General features: G+C 43.3%; 2 non-coding genes across 2 annotated transcripts; both read right to left on the bottom strand.

Moving 5' to 3' along the window:
- Window positions 1–6,009: 6,009 nt before the first annotated feature.
- Window positions 6,010–6,081, bottom strand: trnaq-cug (transfer RNA glutamine (anticodon CUG)). The gene has a single exon. It is a non-coding gene; the product is annotated as a tRNA-Gln (tRNA).
- A 10,742-nt stretch (window positions 6,082–16,823) lies between these two features.
- trnal-aag (transfer RNA leucine (anticodon AAG)) lies at window positions 16,824–16,905 on the bottom strand. The gene has a single exon. It is a non-coding gene; the product is annotated as a tRNA-Leu (tRNA).
- Between the last annotated feature and the right edge of the window lie 743 nt (window positions 16,906–17,648).

The following is a 17,648-nucleotide window of genomic DNA, read 5'->3' as shown; positions in this document are numbered from 1 at the left end:
ACACAGGCAATTGGGACTAGTTTAGTGTTTAAAAAAGTGGCGGCATGGACAATGTGGGGCGAAGGGCCTGTTTCCATGCTGTAAACCTCCATGACTCTATGCTTGTAATTCGGACAGCTGGCTGTGTGTTTATTATTGTTCATTCGTGGGTTGTGTGTCCATCCCAATCTCTGTCACTGTCTGTCTCACTTTGTCTCTATGTTTCCTCCGGGTACTCCGGTTTCCCCCCACAGTCCAAAGATGTGCAGGTTAGGTTGATTGGTCAAGCTAAAAATTGCCCTTAATCTCCTGGGATGCGTAGGTTAGAGGGATTAGTGGGTAAGATGTGTAGGGATATGGGGGTAGGGGCTGGATGGGATTGTGGTCGGTGCAGACTCAATGGGCCGAATGGCCTCTTTCTGTGCTGTAGGGATTATAAGATTCTAAGATTCTAACTGTCCCATTCTTTTCTCCCCTCAGTCTCTCTGTCTGTGCATCTATCACTGTTCATTTTTTGCTGTTTTTTCCTGCTGTGTCTGTGAGCTAAATTCCCTGGATTGATTTCCGTGATGAAGCAGTTGTCCAGGGAGGACACATTCAGTGGGATGAGTCTGTTCGTTCTATAGTTCAGAATAACCAGAAGTAATCTGATTAAAATTTCTGAAACTGGGAGACAGTTTTACAGTGTACATACCGAGACGCTGATTCCACCTAGCCGGGGTACTTGGAACAAAAATATTAAGGTGAAACATGTAAGAGGAGTTTGCTATGTTAGGATGGAGATGTAGAAGTGGAGGATGTATATGAAATTATTGATGATTGAGAGGCATACATTGAAACCTTGGGGATTTTGTCGGTCGATTAATTGTAAACTTTGTACTCAGAATAAACTGAGACAACAAATGGACAAAAAACAGGCTAGTCTTCACATATTTTAGGATATGGAGTGCCGCTTCTTCCATGTTCCTGGCGAGCTCAGTCGGTAAAACATGAAGCTTTAATTTCAGGGTTTGAGCCCCAGTTAGGTGTCATTACTTTTAAACGTTGCTGCTTTCCTGGGTCAACTCCAGCTCTACTTTCCCCCGGCAGTGTCAACGCTCAAACTGAGACTTTCTCCATCCCACTTTGTTCACATCACATTTATTGCTTTCTGCTTTAAAGCTATCTCTATTTCCCTGGAAGTCGACGAGTTTAGTGCTTTATTCAGCGAGAAGGGTTCTTCTAATTTTGCGCCAAATTTGAAACCAAATCTGGGATATTGTGTCAGTGGAAACAATAATCATTCGCGTTGTCATTCAATCACTCCAGCCTTACATTTTATCGTAAGGGCGTTTGATCTTTCCTCCTCTCATCCTCTGTTGTCCTTGACTCTGTATTTGTTTGTAAACCATTAAATCTCTAATTTCTTCCAGTTTAATCCCACATTGTATCTGTTTCTCTGCATCTCCGTCGGTTACAGGACCACAACTTTTTTTCCAAGTATTCTATTTTCAAAACCAATGGAGGGTTCTCCCTCATCACAGCTCAGGATGTGAGTTCTATAAGCCACCGTCTGGGTGAAATGCATTACTGAACCACTCCCTCTAATCCTGCCATTAATTCTGTTACATTGAATAGTTTAATTTCCTGTGACTCTGTTGGTAACGATTTTGGAATGTCATTAGGCCAAATTGCATTCCTGCCACTTGAACACAACAATATAGGTTAAAACTCCCGCAATAACTGAGAGTTTGCTGCACTGACGGATATTTTAAAATGATGTCCCCTCTGTCCCATCAGGTGTTGATGGAATATCCCATGAAGGAATATTTGTTCGGCTGCAATGATAAACGTTTTCCATTTACTCCCAGTGAAGTTGGGGGGGAGGTGGGGGGGGGGGCGCAGTTTTAAGTGACTGCTTCAGTGGATTGATAAACAGAGCCAATCAAGTGGCGCAGAGACACAATGCAATTCCAATGAAAGAACATAGACTGGACATGTGAACAATGTTTCACTCTTCACAGATGCACTCAGATTGGCTGAAAGTTCCAGGATTGACTGTTTTTATTGCAATGTGAATCATCTGCAGCAGGATAACAGTGTTTAATTGGTGAGTTCCCGCAATAAGGAATTATTGCAAAGAAAGCTCTGAGATCCCCCTGTGAGCTGAAAACTGATTGGTAAAATCAAAGTGTGAATAAGGTCATTAGCAGCTGAAAGTGAAAAGGGATTCACTCGGTCATCCGATTCACTGATACAATAGCAGAGTCACACTGGATTGGGACCATTCAAATACTTCACGGTTGTGATCGGATTCACACCAAGGCTGGTTCTGAACCGGGATTTCTTAGAATCATCGAATAATACAGCGCAGAGGAGGCCCTTTGGCCGATCGAGTCCACACCAACACATTAGAAACACCCGAACTGCCACCTAATCCCATCTGCCAGCATTGGACCATAGCCATGAATGTTATGGTGTGTCAAGTGCTCATCCAGATACTTCTTAAAGGATGTGAAGCAATCCGCCTCTACAGCCTCCCATGTAGCGGATTTCAAACCGTCACCACCCTCTGGTTAAGAAAGGAAATCATCAGATCCCCTCTTAGCCTCATCTTAACCCCGTGTCCTCTTGTGGCTGACCATTCAGCTCAGAAGAACAGCTGTTCCTTGTCCACTGTTTCCATGTCCCCCTTTCCATGTCCCCCATAACTATAAGGACCATGGCGAGAGTACACAGGAATCAACTTTTCCATTTGGTGGAGAGACCAATGACTAGGAGTAAAGATTTAATGTAATTGGCACGAGGTTTAGTGGGGATGCGAGGAAAACAACTTTTCCGCCAGAGGGTGATGGGAGGCTGGAAATCGCGAGCTGAAAGGATGGCGGGGCAGAGACCTTCTTAACATTGAAGACATATTCCGATATGCACTGTGAAGCCAAAGCACACATGGCACTAGACCAAGTGCTGGAACATGGGATTAGAATTGAGAGACGATTGTTTGACTGGTGGGGACGCGATGGGCCGAAGGGACGTTCCTGAGTGATTTATGACTGGGCATTTGCCCCTGTGAAAAATGACTGTTTCTGGACACTGAAGCCAACGATCTGAGTTCAAATCTTGGTGAAACCTTGCTTTTCTTTGCTGAAGCCGATGACCGGTTTGCTGAAGGACATTTTATTTCAAAGGCTCAGAAAGTGGAATTCGGAACATTGAAATGTTTTCAGCAAATTCCACCGCAAATACATTGCAGACGATGCAGTGAATGTGTCTCCTGGCGCCATTGCATCAGCCCCAGAGGACGATTGTTCAAGAATACAAAGGGCTCAGAGGCAGAGGTGCCACAGAAAGCAGGGGGTCCACCTACAGATGTTATTGACTCACTCATCTGTCCCAATTTACATAAGAGGTGGGACGGTGACAGTCCAGAGTGCTAACCGTTACACCATAGAAACGACAGCACTCTGACCTAAATCACTAGACCATTCTTCCAACTCAGACACACACACTTGCACAATAATTGTCTGTCTCCAGTTGAATAGTTGTTGTTGTGTGACATCAGCTGCTCCTTTCTTTGAACAGACGAGTGAAAGAGAAGAGAAAAGACTTTAAAAAACACTGATGTTGCAGGCATCTGTCGCCAGAGGCTCAGCAATGTGCAATGTAATAGAAGTTAAACTGGCTGACAATTTGTCCTCTCGCTTCGTACTTGGTGAAAAATTTAAACGAAAATCCTTCAGTAAACCAATCATCAGCTTTTGCAAAGAAATCAAGAATCCGCCTCTGGATCCAGAGTGCTCACCATTCGACCAGAGCACATAGAACAGAGCAGCCAGCTGCTAATTCTCACTCAAAGCATTTCACCCACTTGGTTTTGCTGCCATATTGAATGAAAGAGGTCACATGCTTTGAGTGATCATTTGCAGCTGACTGCTGTCCTCCTGGATCTATGGTGTAATGGCGAGCACCCTGGACTCTGAATCCAGCGATCCGAATTTAGATCTCGGTGTAACCTTGCTTTTCTTTGCCAAAGCCGATGATGGGTTTGCTGAAGGGCATTTTATTTAAAATTCTCAGAAAGTGGTATTTTAAACACTGAAGAAATTTCAGAAAATTCCACCGCAATCACATTGCAGACGATGCAGCGAATGACTCTGCTGGTGCCATTGCCTCAACCCCAGAGAAAGATTGCTCAAGAATACAACACGCTCAGACACAGAATCATTGAATCCCTACTGTGCAGACGGGAGCCATTCAGTCCATCGAGCCTGTACCGACAACAATTCTACCCAGGCTCTATCTCTGTAACCCCGCGTATTTGCCCTGTTAGTCCCTCTGATGCTGTGGACAATTTAGCATGGCCAATCACCCGAGGCCGCACATCATTGGATTGTCCGCCGGGTGCTCGGTTTCCTTCCACACGGGGAGAAAGTGCAAACTGCACATAGATAGACACCCGAAGACAGAACTGAACCCCGCTTCCTGGCACTGTGAGGCAGCAGTGCTAACCACTGTGCCACCGTGCCAGAAAAGCCACATAAGTCAGGGTTCCCCTACCGATACCATTCATTGAATCACTTGTCCCAAGTTAAACAAGAGTTGGGATGCTGAGCATACTGGTTCCCCCGAGATTCAAACTCGGATTGCTGGATTCAAAAACCAGAGTGCTAACCGTTACACCATGAAACCAACTGGGCAGCAAGAGGGCGCATGTTTAAGGCAGGAAACCTTTCACCCAGATCTCTCACTTGCACACTCTTGCTCAATAATTACAAGACTACTTTCGAAGGATTGTTGTTGTTTGGCACCAACTGCTCCTTTGTTTCGACAAAGCGTTAAAGAGTAGCGAAGAGTAAGGGAGAAAACACAGATGTTGCAAGCACCTGGCACCAGAGGATCAACAATGTGCATTGTAATAGCAGTTGAACTGGCTGACAAATTGTCCTCTCGATTCACACTTTGTGAAAAATTTAAATGAAATGCCCTTCCGCAAAGCGATCATCAGTATTGTCAAAGAATTAGAATGCCCCGCCGAGGTTTAAACGCAGATCGTTGGATTCAAAGTGTAAAGTGCTCACCATTACACCACGGAACCCAGGATACAACAAAGCGCTGCAAATGACCTGTGAAACAAGACTATTTATTCTGATATCTCCCCATACGGCTTGCGAAGGAAATGACTTGATGTCGATCTGGGGGACTGTGCCTTCGCATAGTGAGGCATTTCTGTTGCACTTGCTGTTGCTGCCACATCGAATGAAAGAGGTCAAATTCTTCGAGTGATCATTTGCAGGTTGTGGGCGCGTTTTGTGCTCCGTGGTTTACCGGTGAGGACTCTGAACCTTGAATCCAACAATCCGAGTTCAATCCCGCCAGCGCATTGCTTTTTTTTTGCTGAAGGGCATTTTATTTCAAATTCTCAGAAAGTGAAAGTCTAACTCCTGAGGAAATCTCAGCAAATTCCACCGCAATCCCATTGCAGACGATGCAGCGAATGACTCTTGGCGTCATTGCATCAGCTCCAAAGGACTTTTCCTCAAGAATACAAAGCTCTGAGAGACACGGAAGCCACAATGGGCAGGGGGTCCACCTTCATGTGTCGTGTCATTCACTCACTCATCTGTCCCAATTTAAACCAGACTTCGGAGGCGACAGGCCAGAGTGCGATCCGTTACACCATGGAATTGACAGCACTCTGAACGAAGACACTATACTTTTCTCCCAAAACACACACACACACCTACACACACACACACATTCTCTCCTTCAAACATACACACAGACACATACACTTGCTCAATAATTACCAGACTCCAGTCGCACTGTTATTTTGTGACACCAACTGCTTCTTACTTCCAACAGATGATTTAAACTGTAGATAAAAGATGAAAAACACTGACATTGCAGGCATCTGGCGCCAGCGGCTCAGCAATGTTCACTGTCTTAGCAATTGAACTGGCTGACAGATTGTTCTCTCGATTCTGATTTTGTGTGAAAATTAAGCGAAATGCTTTTTAACCTATCAATCATCTGCGTTGACAAATTAAAGCATTGTTCCGCCGAGATTTGAACTCGGATCGCTGGATTCAGAGCCCAGAGTGCTTACCATTACACCACGGAACCAAGCACGGGACAGTCTGACAATGTTCGTTCAATGCCTGTGCCAATTTGAACAGCAGAGAGAAATATCAGTCCCACTCACAATCCCACCAATTACCAAAGCAATCCATATTCACAGTGCCCTTGCTGGTTCATTCTGTCAAAATGTGTAAGCTACCTTCAACTGCATTAAATTTCACTGTAGCTCACCACATTCAAAGAGCAATGTTAGCATCGAACTGATATGAACCTTACTGCGGTAAATGTACTGAACAACATCAGCTTATCACAGCTCTGCTTTCGTCACAATGGAAGCCAGTGTGAAAATATAAACAATTTCACATCTTAACAGACAGGAAGGAGTTTGTGCCTGCGGATAATTGGCACTGTGCACGTTGCTGTAATCAGTATCTGGGAGAATCAGGCAGATGAGATCCTGGTGGTCTCGTGGTTAGGATTCGGCCCTTTCAGGGTCGCAGACTGCCTTCGATATATTCAGATTTTTAAAAATAAGCAAGTCAGCAATACTTCCTGTTCCAAAATACCTCTGCCAGAATCAGTGCATTGAGATTTGTAGTTTTGCTTCAGAGTTGGAAATGTTACATGGGTGACAGGCTGAGATCAAACACAGATAGTCAAAGGCAGTGATAGGCTGCAAAGCGCTGACGATGGAGATGGTGATACAAGCTAACTTCCGGGTGGTAATAGGTCAGAGTTAACCGTTTACATTGACAGAAATATCACTTATTTCTGGATAAAAATCTCGGGCTAAATGACTTCTAGAAAACGTCTCCCTGAATGAAACACTAAACTATTTGATTTCTACTGATTGCAAACAGTTTTTATTCAGAAATCCGTAATTGTGAGATGAACAACGCGGGATGGAGAAAGCCTCAGTTTGAGTGGTGTCACTGTCGGAGGAATGGAGAGCTGGAATTTAACCAGGAAATCAGCAAAGTTTAAAAACAATGGCGCCTAACGTGGAACTTGAACCCAAGACTCTGCAATTACATTTGCCATGCAACCGACTAAGATAGCCAGGCGACTGCTGTGATAACCCTTGACCGATTCTTAATATGCATGAACCCAAATGTTGTTCGAATCTGGTGTCTCAGTTTGTTCTGATTACAAAGTTTACAATTAACGGACCACAGCATCCCCAAGGTTACCAAAAGAGAAAATGCTGGAAAATCCCAGCAGGTCTGCCAGAATCTGTAAGGAGAGAAAGGAGCTGAAGTTTCGAGTCCAGATGACATTTTTCCAAAGCTCAATTAGAAATGTCAGCTTTGAAAAGAGTCATCTGGACTCGAAACGTCAGCTCATTTCTCTCCTTACAGATGTTGCCAGACCTGCTGAGATTTTCCAGCATTTCCCCTTTTGGTTTCAGATTCCAGCATCCGCAGCAATTTGCTTTTATCCCCAAGGTTACAATGCGTTCCTCTCAATCATCAATAACATCATTCAAATCTTCTACTTCTTATCTGCAGTTCCTTCAAACATTACAAAGTCCTCTTACATCTTTCATTCTGATCTTTTCTCTGTACCATTTAAGATTCAACGTTTGAACGAATATGAATCATTTTGTGACGGTAACAAGCTGTTCGTTCCCATCGGGAACTGAAGCACATTGAGACACAGAGAAAACGAAACAAATACACACACCGGAGAGACAGGGACCTAAGGAGAGACAAACACAATGAAAACAAGCCTGACACGAACATGGTTCTGATGGTGTTCCAGTTCCGGCTGCCGCATCCGTGAACGTTTCTGTGAATTAACGGAATTGGGAACACGCCCGAGTTTTTGCATGGATTTGATTTAATTGTCTTTGTAGACATACAATTAAAAGCAGGAATAATGAAAAGCGGGATATCCCAATGGATTTTAACTCGATCACGTTAATCACTCGGACACGATTACCAGTTTCTAAGCTATTAAGCCAACAGCAGGTCCAATGTAAGTTATTCTACAATTTACTTTAAACGTCATTACTTTTAACGTCATTAATCGAACATGTAAGCACGAAAGATTCATGCAGTAGAATGTAGCATTATTCATTTTGACAGGAGGAACGAGCAGAGGCAATGCAAATATGAATTGCTGTGGGCAATTGATCGGCTTGTGGAACCAGCTTCGTTGCTCCTCCAGCAAAGTCGATCCGCCAGTTCAAAACCTGTAATCGTGTATGTGCAGTGTAGTGGTTATCAAATTCGCCTCACACGCGAAAAAATCTGTTTCGAAACCCGCCAGGAGCACTTCCAATGCTTCCGTTTCAGAAAAGCTCCGATTTCAGTCTGATTTGCATTCGTCATTAAGCATCAATTGCGTTGCTGCGTGTAATCAGCATTTTCTGCTTTCAGTCTGTGTCTGTGAAGGGCAAAACAAGACTCACCTTCTCGCTGGATATCTTGTATCAGACTTGGAAAAGTCAGAGATGTAACAACAACAACAAGCTCAGAAGATAAATCACATGGCCCAAACATTGTTCACTCAAGGATCTGATACATGCCCAAATCTGCCGCTCTCAAGTCACATTATTTTAACTCCCTGTTCTACATCTCAGACATTTCCACACCCATCAAATATCAACCAACAAAAATTCAGCCTGCTCCTCACTCCAGTTTGTGGTAAACTTACTGTCGATCTTCGCAAGTAGTTGGCTTCATTACAGCACTGTTTTTTTGTAAACCAATGGTCGCGAGTCAAATTCCCGCTGGAGCCTGAGGTTACGTTTGAGATTCCGGCAACAAGTTCGATGGTGAAGTAAGTTGTGGGGAGGAGACAGACATTTTAGATTAATGAGCAAGAAGATTTAGTTACAGAGGGAGAGAAGTAGAAAGAACAGGACCTACTTGAAAAAGTTGAGAAAGTTATGTGTTGATGTTCAAAGTGGTGATGGGTATTTTGGTCTTCATGATCAGAGGAGTGAAATGCAAGAATCAATAAGTCTGCCACAATTGTAACCTGGTTCTTCTGAGACCACAGCTGCAACACTCTGTGCAGTTTTGATCCCCACGATGGAGAACTGATAGACTTGCATTGGAGGTTGTAGAGGGAATGCTCGAAAGATTGGATCCTGAGATGAGGGAGTTGTCCAATGATGAAAGGCTGAGTAAATTGGGTGTTTATTCTCTGGAGTCAGACGAAAGAAAGGAGATTGTTTCCGCTGGTCAGAGAATCTAAAAGACGGGACACATTCTCAGGATGTGGAGCCGGTCATTTAGAACTGTGTAAGTTGCTATATCAGAGATTTGGTTCAGAATTGGTAGGCCGCATGTCCTGATTCTGCATTGCAGGGACACGATGATAGGAATAGATTTAGCAATGTCGAATTCAAATAAAATTAGACAAATTATATCAGTCCTGCACATATTATCAAACCTATTTTCATTCTCAATAACCGATAGAAATTGATGCTGTGATTGTAGATATAGAACTGTGACGCACCATCACACCGAGTAAATCCACTGTCCGTTTAAATGTTGATCAGTGAAATTTTAATCAGCTTCCGCTATGAAACATGCGGGAACTGACCCAATAAAGTCTCCATTCAAAAAAAAAGTGTCATTCCCTCTTACAACTTCAAAGCTTTTGCTATTTTTTGTACCATTTAGCGTGAAGATTTATACAGTAATTGAACAGAGATTTGATGCCAAGAATATGTCCACGTGTTCCTTCCGGGTACATAACCACAGTGACGTACACAGAGGAGCAAACGTAAACATAGACGGTGAGCGTGACAGAGGAACGACAAAGGCGGAGGCTTGACGCTCAGTTGTCGAGCATTTGACTGCATATCTCGAGGTTCCTTGTTCAATTCGGCATGTCCTCTTCAGTGTATTTAACTGGATATTTTTGTAATTCTGACAGTCCTTCAGTGGTTGTAAAGTTCTTCATGACGTCCACTGGTCGGAAGAGGCTCTATATAAATGCAAGTCTGACTGTATTTAACGATCTTCAATCCCAGTCCTTTGTTTACTGACTCAAGTCAATGGAAATAGTTTGTCCATATCTGCTCTATCAAACGGCCCTTTTTCCATTTTTAGCAGAAGGAATTAACCACTGCATCAAAACAACACCGTGGAGGTAAAGTAGTCCAAGGAACTTGTTTAGATTTGAAAACTATATAGATGGGATGCAAGACTGGGCGGACAAGTGGCAGATGGACTTTAACCCAGATAATTGCGTCGTGGTCCATTTTGGTAGGTCAAATGGGATGAAGGAGTACAATATAAGGGAAATACTCTTAGTACTGTAGAGGATCACAAGGACCTTGGGGTCCGGGTCCATAGGACTCTAAAATCGGCCCCGCAGTTGGAGGAGGTGGCTAAGAAGGCATATGGTGTGCTGGCCTTTATCAATCGAGGGATTGAGTTTAGGAGTCCGGGGATAATGATGCAGCTATATAAGACCCTGATCAGACCCCACTTGGAGTACTGTGCTCAGTTCTGGTCGCCTCACTATAGGAAGGATGTGGAAAAGATTGAAAGGGTGCAGAGGAGATTTACAAGGATGTTGCCTGGAATGAGTGGCATGCCTTAGGAGGATAGGCTGAGGGAGCTCGGTCTTTTCTCCTTGGAGAGACGAAGGATGAGAGGAGACGTAATAGAGGTGTATAAGATGTTGAGAGCCATAGATCGGGTGGACTCTCAGAGGCTTTTTCCCAGGGTGGAAATGTCCGCTACGAGAGGACACAGGTTTAAGGTGCTGGGGGATAGGTACAGGGGAGATGCTAGGGGTAAGTGTTTCACACAGAGGGTGGTGGGCGAGTGGATTCGGCTGTCGTCAGTGGTGGTGGAGGCGAACTCAATAGGGTCGTTTAAGAGACTCCTGGATGAGTACATGGAGCTTAATAGGATGGAGGGTTATAGGTAGGTCTAGAAGGTAGGGATGTGTTCGGCACAACTTGTGGGCCGAAGGGCCTGTTTGTGCTGTAGTTTTTCTATGTTTCTATATCGTCATGTGGTCTTCCTGTATCAGGTTTGGCGCAAATCGAACTGGCGTCAAAGTTGCAGAGAAAAAGCTTTCAGCCTGATTAAGAATGTCGTGCGGTGCTACAGCCGTCTCATCCTCTCTGGCGCGATCGGTCAGCGAACATGGTTATGAACCGAAAGATTGGTGATTCGAGACCGTCCAGAGACGGCACTGCCGCTGTGTTTCATTTTCCCCCACCAGCTTTTATTGTTACACAGTTTTTCTTTAACATTTCGTCCATGGGCCTCAATGAAAGTATTTCTCATGTGCCTCCAGCTCTGCTGTTAACCGGTGTTATCGACATTACTAATTCAGTGAATATTCATCCCAAACACATTTGTAGTAATTTATATATTTCAAATACTATTAAACTTAATAACTGAACGCGAAACTTTAACTCATGGTTAATCCTGGGTTTCAATTTAATTTTCCCACCCATTCCACTTCATTCCCGGTTCATTCAGAAATCTGTCCATCCCAGCCTGAAGTGTGTTCAGTGAAAGAGCTCGTCTCATTCCAAATCTCTTGCGAGTGGTTCTGGAGAATAGAAGAATGGTTAGTGATTAGCACCACTGTCACACAGCTCGCTGGACCCTGTTCGATTTCTGGCTGGAACCATTGGCTGTGTGGGTTTTTCCCATGTCTGTGTGGGTTTCTTCCGAGTGCTGCGGTTTCCTACCGCGTTCTGAAAGACTTGCTGATTAGGTGCATTAACATGAACTGTGACGACTCGGGTAGCTTCACTGCAGTGTTAATGTAAGCTGGAGTTGTGACGAACAAATAAATTAAAGAATGAGAGGGGATGTCACTGAAACTTACACAATTTTGACAAGTCTTTATAGACTCGAGAAACTTATGAATGTTGATACCGATTTGGTTGCGTTTGTACAAGAAATGCAGCTTTAGTCCATTTCTGACAAGAAGTTTGTAAGTAGCTCAGATTTAATGCAGCAAAATAAATGGTATTCATTTTGACAGGAGGAACCAGCAGAGGCAATAAGTTGCTGGGGGTAATTGACAAGATTGTGAAAATGAGCGATTTTGTTTCTCACCGCAGTTCAAACTGGGTCAACTATTATTCCTGTTTTCAATCAGGAAATAATTCCAGCTCCTCTTCATTCATGTGCTACACGCATTCAATAAATTTTCATTCCCTGACCGGGAATCGAATGCGGGTTGTGGCAGTGGGAGCGCCGAATCCTAACCATTAGACCATCAGAGAAGATAACGAGGCAACGTTTAGCCTGACTTTTCCACTTCAGCATTTTTTTAAATACACAAGAAATATTTGTTGGACAAAAATCACATCCAGAAAGAACACGAGTGACTCCTTCAGCCAATGAAACACTAATTGTTGCTGTCTGGAACAAGGAATCAACAGTGAGGTCTCACAGGCTGTTCATGTGTATCTTGCAATTTCCAAAACCGACCAATCTCATCACTGCTGATCCTGTGAAACGGATGAGGGAACACACAGCAGATGTCCATCGCTTCAAACTATCTGCTTTCCACCTCAGCATTGTGTAGGTTTAAAAGCACCGTTCTTTAAAAGTTTAAGTCTATCGTCATTCCACTGATCATTACCGACTTTCTGTGTATTTTATATTGTGATAAAACCTGTATTTATAATATAAACAGCAGATGGTAGACATTCTCTGCTGATTTGGCAGCATCTGTGGACATATTAAAATCTAAATATTTCCATGCGTTAGCTGTTTCTGAATTATAGCGATTATTGCGTTTGCAAGGCGGCAAAATATTTTCAAAACAACTGACTCATTTCAAATTGTTTTTTGTTAAATATTAAGGCATTACATTTTCTCACAGCCATAGGACATTTACACTTCGCCATGTCTTGAATAATATTGTACAACTGCAGTCATAGAGAAAGAAAAAAAAATGGGACAAGTCTTATTTTCTGAATCTTACGTTAGATCACTGAATATGCCACATGGCTAAGGTTTTCAGCCGAATTGGAATAGGAGGAAAACAAGGTTCTAAACTGCAATCAGACTGCACGCTTTGATATTCTCGGCCGGTCACATTGGTCATGAGCAGAGTTTCTATAGTGTAGGGGTTATCATCTTCATATCATACAGGATAGGCTCCCCGATTCGAAACGGGGTTGAACATGATCGAAATTTACTGCTGGAAAGTTGCCCGATTGTAGTTCGTTGTTGGATGTGAACTGAATATGGATGAACCAAAATATTAATTTGTTATTCACCAATTATTGGAAAAAGTGCTCTCGGTGTGCAGCTGATGTCGGTTTGATGGGTTAGCCATGGGAAATGTGTGGGCTTAAGTGGGTGAAGGTGGCGACAACAGTCTCGGTCAGGCACCCTGGGCTTACATTCTCTGGATCATGTGTCAGCCATTTATGACCAAGGTAAGGAGATATATCTTCTCTCAAAGGCTTGTGAATATTTAGAATTCTGCAGCCGGCCAGAGGTGTGTGGATCCTCAGTCGATGAGGACATTGAAGGTTGAGTTGGAATGGTTTCTGAAATCTAAGGGAATGAGGGCTGTTGGGATAAGCTGGGAAATTGAGGTTGAGGTTGCGGATCTGCCTTGAATCAGTCGTGGAGGAGGCTCAATGGGACATGTGACCCAGTTCTACTTCATTGATTCTGTTCACTATCAATACCAGATCCAGTATCAATGGCTTCTGCTGACAGCATTGAAGTCTCAGGCACTGAATTCAGGGTACTCGCATTAGTTAAGGCGTATGATTGAAACCCATCACTGCTGAATGTTCAATTAATTAACTTCATGGAGTACCTTTGATTTGATTTTTTATTGTCACTTGCATTAGCATACAGTGAAAAGTATTTTTCTTGTGCGCTACACAGACAAAGCATATCGTTCATCAGGAAGGAAACGAAATATTGCAGAATGTACTGTTACAGTCATAGCGAGGGTGTAGAGAAAGATCAACTTAATACAAGGTAGGTCGTGCATGTTAACACGTGAATTCCATGCAGTAGAATGTCTCGTGAAACATGCCAACAGGAGGTACCAGTGGACACAATGCAAATATAAATTGCTGTGGGCAATTGACGTGTTTGTGGAGCCAGTTTCCTTACATCGTTGCACCGCAGCGTTACTGGTAATTATCACGTTCGCCGTACACACGCAAGTTTCCTGGTTCAATCCTGGGCAGAAATGTATTAAACAGGAATAGAAAATGTTGGAAAATCTCAGCAGAACTGACGGCATCTGTGGGGAAACCAACGTTTCAAATCTGGATGACCCTTCATCCGATTTCCTGATTCGACACAGAGCGTTCTCTCTTCACAGATGCTGCCAGACCTGGTGAGATTTTCCACTATTCTTTTTGTGTGTTTCAGGTTCCAGCATCAGCAGTATTTCACCTTTACAGAAACATTTCCAAATGTTTTCAATTTCAGAGTAATTCAGTTTTCAAAATTAATCACGCATTTGCCACGAATCATTAACTGCCGAATATTTCCAACATTTTCTGATGGTAACGCCATGAATCAACCTGTGAAAAGAACAAACGGGATGGTCTGTGATAGAAAGCAAGGGAGGATGATTCAATGAATCAGGGGGTGAAGGATCAGGCAACATTTATCTGATGATGGTGGAGGCCGGATGGTCAAGTCGTTCAGAGTCAGTCTGTCCAAGGCCCGGGATTGATGATAAACTGTCAACTAAACAGAACATTTTACTGAGCGTGTAATCAGTTTCTGGAGGTGAAAGTATCTGAAAGCAAAGGAAGAGTATATCATTTGCTGCAGAAGGTAGAATGACTGTGTGACTATGTCTGTAGCGACAGTGACCTGGAATGAAGCAATGGAGACAGTAATGATGATCAACGAGATACAAATCTCTGATATCACAGCAGAGCTGTGATCAACTAATGTTGATCAGCAGATTTCCCACGAGAAGCTATAGAAGAGGCAGAGGTTACGAATGATCTGTGAATGTGGTGAGCTACAGTGAAATTTAGTGGGGTAGAATGCATTATTATTCATTTTGACAGGAGGAAGCAGCAAGGGGAATGTAATGAAAAGTTGCCGGGGACAATTGACGGGATTGTGCAAATGGGTTTATTTTGTTTGTCCAGGGAGTTCAAACTGGCACAATTATCACTCCTGTTTCAGATCAGGAAGTAATTTCAGCCCCTGCTAAATCATGTGCTGGTCGGCAGCAATAAAATCTACGTTCCCTGACCGGGAATCGAACCGGGCCGCGGCGGTGAAAGCGCCAAATCCTAACCACTAGGCCACCAGGGAATATGCAAGCACGCATTTTAATCTGACAGATACATTGCAACGTTTTTCAAATACTCGAGAAAGATTTGTCGGGAAAAAACAACCTCATGTTTAGATCGAACACGAATGACACCTTCAGTCAACAGCAAATTACTGCAGATTCTGGAAATTAAAAGAAAAACTTAAAATGCACGAAAATCTCAACAGGCATGACGGCATCTCTGGAGAGAGAATAGAGCCAACATTTCAAATCTGTATGGTCAGTCATCAAAGCCGAAGACAGGAAAAGAGGACAAGATTGATACTTTAAGTGTGGGAGATGTTGTGTGAGGGTGGGAGCCGTGGGGAAGATTTGACAAAGTTGTGATGGAAAATAAATCAAAGGGAACGTAAATGGTGGCGGTAAAAGCAAAATACTGCGGATGCTGGAATCTGAAACGAAAACAGACAATGCTGGAACATCTCAGCAGGTCTGGCAGCATCTATGGAGAGAGAATAGAGCCAACGATTCGAGTCTGGATGACCCTTCGCCAGAGGTCTGTAGATCCTCAGTTAATTAGAATATTGAAGTTTCAGGGGGAGATATTTTTGGAATCAAAGGGAATGAAGGACCATCAGGATACGTTTGGAAATTGATGTTGATTCCTGGGATTCGTCATGATCTCCTTAAATTGTGGAGGAGACTCCATGGGACATGGGAGCCAATCCTACTCCATTAATTCCGTTCCCTGCAGCACCAGATCTGATAGGGATCACCTCTGTTAAAAGCGTCGGTGAGTGTTCGGAGGCATTGAATTCGAGGCAGCAGCATTTGTGGGGGAAAGTGATCAAATGCCGCAAATTTCAGGTGTTCAGTTGATTTGCTTTAAACATCATGAATACTTTTTCTCGAACATGTTATTACGAAACTTTAATGCAGTAGGAAGTATCATTATTCATTTTAACAGGACAAAATCAGTAGAGTAAATGTAGCATCAATTGCTGTGGGCAAAAGATGGGCTTCTGGAGCCAGTCTAGTTGTTTCTCCAGTAAACCGGATCTGCTTGCCCTGAGGTCATCACCGTGTTTCTGTAGTTCGGTGGTTATCACAAGAGCCAGGTTAATTCTGAAAATATCTGGTGAGAACAAGGAATGATGGGAAGTGTACATGATAGGATTTGAACTTCAGTTAGAAAATTCAAGTCCAGCACCTTAATTCCTGGGCAGGGAATACAGTCTCACTGTTTGTAATCCTGTTATTTATATCATGATGCAAAGATTGGCATTGGACTTGAGTGGGTACAGTAAGAATTCTCACAACACCAGATTAAAGTCCAACCAGCTTATTTGGAATTGCGAGCTTTCAGGAGCACTGCTCCTTCATCAGGTTGTTTAACTCGGCAGTCAGAAATTCAGCCTGTGTGTGCTCTCGAAAGGAGCCACTTGCACACACGCTGCTTTACCCCAGCAACGTTTTAAATTGGTGATGTCACTGCTCGTTGTTTCTGACATAAACGACACCGCACACACTCCTGCATTCAATCTGAGCTGTTAGACCAAAACTCAAATCCATTTTGGCAGCGGTGGGATTCGAACCCACGCCTCCGCAGAGACTGGAGCCTTAATCCAGCGCGTTAGACCGCTCGGCCACGCTACCACGTTAAACTGCATCGCAATCATGTTATTTAATGATAATGTTACTGAAATTCATTGAAAGCAATGGAGCTGGGAAAGGCCATCAGGAAGCATGAGCCTGCTCCTTCCCTGATTCAGGTAAGTCTGAACTGCGAAACAAACAGAAATCATCTCACGTCAGAAACACAATGAGCTGCAGTGAAGGGCCGGCATCATTTAAACTGTCCTTAAGCTCGTCTCTTCCCAATTTCCTGCCAGAAATGACAAGAGAACCTCCTGTTGAATTTGCTCAGGGTCTTCACTTAAGGACCATATTATGTTTTATATCTTCATCCAGGCAATAACTCACATTTGTTTTCAGAGTTTGGATGGGAGCAATAAATCTTCAATTCCAGACCAGTAATCTAAACAGCAGGGAAAGAATCAAACTCTAACCACCAGACCTGCAGCTTACAGCGTGTTTTAGAATTTAATTTATCCCCGCTGCTTTTCTTCCTTTAATTTTCACGCCAGACCACTTTCACCACAAACAGCTTTCTCCTGCAAAATGGCACCTTCTGCTTCAACACCATGATGTGTTCAGCCAATGACAACAAACCACCAACACTCCAGTGCAATTATCACTTTCGCTTCCGACTGTTCGAAACCGGACAGAAACATTTCCAAATGCTTTTCAATGGAGAGTGAGGGAAAAGTTTCATTATTCAGTGTCAATATAAACAGCAAAATCTGACCCATTACCAGATAGATTTTACCTTGCAACAA

This window comes from Mustelus asterias, unplaced genomic scaffold, assembly GCF_964213995.1.
Source record: "Mustelus asterias unplaced genomic scaffold, sMusAst1.hap1.1 HAP1_SCAFFOLD_114, whole genome shotgun sequence".
In the NCBI taxonomy this organism is placed as follows: Eukaryota; Metazoa; Chordata; class Chondrichthyes; order Carcharhiniformes; family Triakidae; genus Mustelus; species Mustelus asterias.
This window is presented reverse-complemented; position numbering and strand designations above follow the sequence as displayed.